Here is a 3,888-nt window from a genome sequence, read left to right on the forward strand (position 1 = left end):
TGAGATGGACGGATGCCCTCTTGCTACCTCTTGAGCACTGCGTTGGTTTTCCCTTGAGGAAAGGGTGATGCATTAAAGTAGCGTAAGTATTTCTCTCGGTTTTTGAGAACCAAGGTATCAATCTAGTAGGAGATCACGCACAAGTCCCACGCACCTACACAAACAAATAAGAACCTCGCAACCAACGCGATAAAGGAGTTGTCAATCACGGTCACTTACGAGAGTGAGATCTGATAGATATGATAAGATAATTTTTTTGGTATTTTTATGATAAAGATGCAAAGTAAAATAAATGGCAATAAAAATAGCTAAGTGTTGGAAGACTAATATGATGGAAAATAGACCCGGGGGCCATAGGTTTCACTAGTGGCTTCTCTCAAGAGCATAAGTATTACGGTGGGTAAACGAATTACTATCGAGCAATTGATAGAATTGAGCATAGTTATGAGAATATCTAGGTATGATCATGTATATAGGCATCACGTCTCCGACAAGTAGATCGAAACGATTCTGCATCTACTACTATTACTCCACACATCGACCGCTATCCAGCACGCATCTAGAGTATTAAGTTCATAAGAACAGAGTAATGCTTTAAGTAAGATGACATGATGTAGAGGGATAAACTCATGCAATATGATATAAACCCCATCTTTTTATCCTCGATGGCAACAATACAATACGTGCCTTGCTGCCCCTGCTGTCACTGGAAAAGGACACCGCAAGATTGAACCCAAAGCTAAGCATTTCTCCTACTGCAAGAAAGATCAATCTAGTAGGCCAAACCAAACTGATAATTCGAAGATACTTGCAAAGATAACCAATCATACATAAAAGAATTCAGAGGAGATTCAAATATTTTTCATAGATAATCTTGATCATAAACCCACAATTCATCGGATCTCGACAAACACACCGCAAAAGAAGATTACATCCAATAGATCTCCAAGAAGATCGAGGAGAACTTTGTATTGAGATCCAAAGAGAGAGAAGAAGCCATCTAGCTAATAACTATGGACCCGAAGGTCTGAGGTAAACTACTCACACATCATCAGAGAGGCTATGGTGTTGATGTAGAAGCCCTCCGTGATCAATGCCCCCTCCGGCAGAGTGCCGGAAAAGGCCCCAAGATGGGATCTCACGGGTACAGAAGGTTGCGGCGGTGGAAATAGGGTTTTGGCTCCGTATCTGATGTTTCCAGGGTATATGGGTATATATAGGAGGAAGAAGTACGTCGGTGGAGCATCGTGGGCCCCACGAGGGTGCAGGGTGCGCCCAGGGGGGTAGGCGCGCCCCCCTGCCTCGTGCTCTCCTCGTTGATTGCTTTACGTAGACTCCGAGTCCTCTGGATCATGTTTGTTCCAAAAATCACGTTCCCGAAGGTTTCATTCCGTTTGGACTCCGTTTGATATCCTTTTCCTTCGAAACACTGAAATAGGCAAAAAAACAGCAATTCGGGCTGGGCCTCCAGTTAATAGGTTAGTCCCAAAAATAATATAAAAGTGTATAGTAAAGCCCATTAAACATCCAAAACAGAATATAATATAGCATGGAGCAATAAAAAATTATAGATACGTTGGAGACGTATCAAGCATCCCCAAGCTTAATTCCTGCTCGTCCTCAAGTAGGTAAATGATAAAAACAGAATTTTTTATGTGGAATGCTACTTAGCATAATTTCAATGTAATTCTCTTATTTGTGGTATGAATATTCAGAACCGAAAGATTCAAGATAAAAGTTTAATATTGACATAAAAATAATAATACTTCAAGCATACTAAGTAAGCAATTATGTCTTCTCAAAATAACATGGCCAAAGAAAGTTATCCCTACAAAATCATATAGTCTGGCTATGCTCTATCTTCATCACACAAAGTATTTAATCATGCACAACCCCGATGACAAGCCAAGCAATTGTTTCCTACTTTTGGTGTTCTCAAACTTTTTCAATCTTCACGCAATACATGAGCGTGAGCCATGGACATAGCACTATATGTGGAATAGAATGGTGGTTGTGGAGAAGACAAAAAAGGAGAAGATAGTTGCTACCTCTTGAGCACTGCGTTGGTTTCCCTTGAAGAGGAATGGGTGATGCAGTAAAGCAGCGTAAGTATTTCCCTCAGTTTTTGAGAACCAAGGTATCAATCCAGTAGGAGGCCACGCACGAGTCCCTCACACCTACATAAACAAATAAAATCATCGCAACCAACGCAATAAAGGGGTTGTCAATCCCTTCACGGGCACTTACGAAAGTGAGATCTGATAGATATGATAAGATAATATTTTTGGTATTTTTATGATAAAGATGCAAAGTAAAGAAAGCAAAATAAAAATGGCGCCAGAAATATGTTGTTGTCGGGAGATTAATATGATGGAAAATAGACCCGGGGGCCATAGATTTCACTAGTGGCTTCTCTCGAGAGCATAAGTATTACGGTGGGTAAACAAATTATTGTTGAGCAATTGACAGAATTGAGCATAGTTATGAGAATATATAGGTATGATCATGTATTAGGCATCACGTCCGCTACAAGTAGACCGACTCCTGCCTGCATCTACTACTATTACTCCACACATCGACCGCTATCCAGCATGCATCTAGAGTATTAAGTTCATAAGAACGGAGTAACGCTTTAAGTAAGATGACATGATGTAGAGGGATAAACTCATGCAATATGAAATAAACCCCATCTTGTTATCCTCGATGGCCACAATACAATACTTGCCTTGCTGCCCCTACTGTCACTGGGAAAGGACACCGCAAGATTGAACCCAAAGCTAAGCACTTCTCCCATTGCAAGAAAGATCAATCTAGTAGGCCAAACCAAACTTATAATTCGAAGAGACTTGCAAAGATAACCAATCATACATAAAAGAATTCAGAGAAGATTCAAATATTGTTCATAGATAAACTTGATCATAAACCCACAATTCATCGGTCTCAACAAACACACCGTAAAAGAAGATTACATCGAATAGATCTCCACAAGAGAGGGGGAGAACATTGTATTGAGATCCAAAAAGAGAGAAGAAGCCATCTAGCTAATAACTATGGACCCGAAGGTCTGAGGTAAACTACTCACACATCATTGGAGAGGCTATGGTGTTGATGTAGAAGCCCTCCGTGATCGATGCCCCCTCCGGCGGAGCTCCGGAAAAGGCCCCAAGATGGGATCTCATGAGTACAGAAGGTTGCGGCGGTGGAAAGGGTTTTGGCTCCGTATCTGATGTTTCCAGGGTATATGGGTATATATAGGAGGAAGAAGTACGTCGGTGGAGCAACGTGGGGCCCACGAGGGTGGAGGGCGCGCCTAGGGGGGTAGGCGCGCCCCCTACCTTGTTCCTTCCTGGTAGCTTTCTTGACGTAGGGTCCAAGTCCTCTGGATCACGTTCGTTCCGAAAATCACGTTCCCGAAGGTTTCATTCCGTTTGGACTCCGTTTGATATTCTTTTTCTGCGAAACTCTGAAATAGGCAAAAAAACAGCAATTCTGGGCTGGGCCTCCGGTTAATAGGTTAGTCCCAAAAATAATATAAAAGTGTATAATAAAGCCCAATAATGTCCAAAACAGAATATAATATAGCATGGAACAATCAAAAATTATAGATACGTTGGAGACGTATCAAGCATCCCTGAGCTTAATTCCTGCTCGTCCTCGAGTAGGTAAATGATAAAAACAGAATTTTTGATGTGGAATGCTACTTGGCATAATTTCAATGTAATTCTCTTAATAGTGGTATGAATATTTAGATCCGAAAGATTCAAGACAAAAGTTTAATATTGACATAAAAATAATAATACTTCAAGCATACTAACTAAGCAATTATGTCTTCTCAAAATAACATGGCCAAAGAAAGTTATCCCAACAAAATCATATAGTCTGGCTATG

Source organism: Triticum aestivum, chromosome 2D (genome assembly GCF_018294505.1).
Source record: "Triticum aestivum cultivar Chinese Spring chromosome 2D, IWGSC CS RefSeq v2.1, whole genome shotgun sequence".
In the NCBI taxonomy this organism is placed as follows: domain Eukaryota; kingdom Viridiplantae; phylum Streptophyta; class Magnoliopsida; order Poales; family Poaceae; genus Triticum; species Triticum aestivum.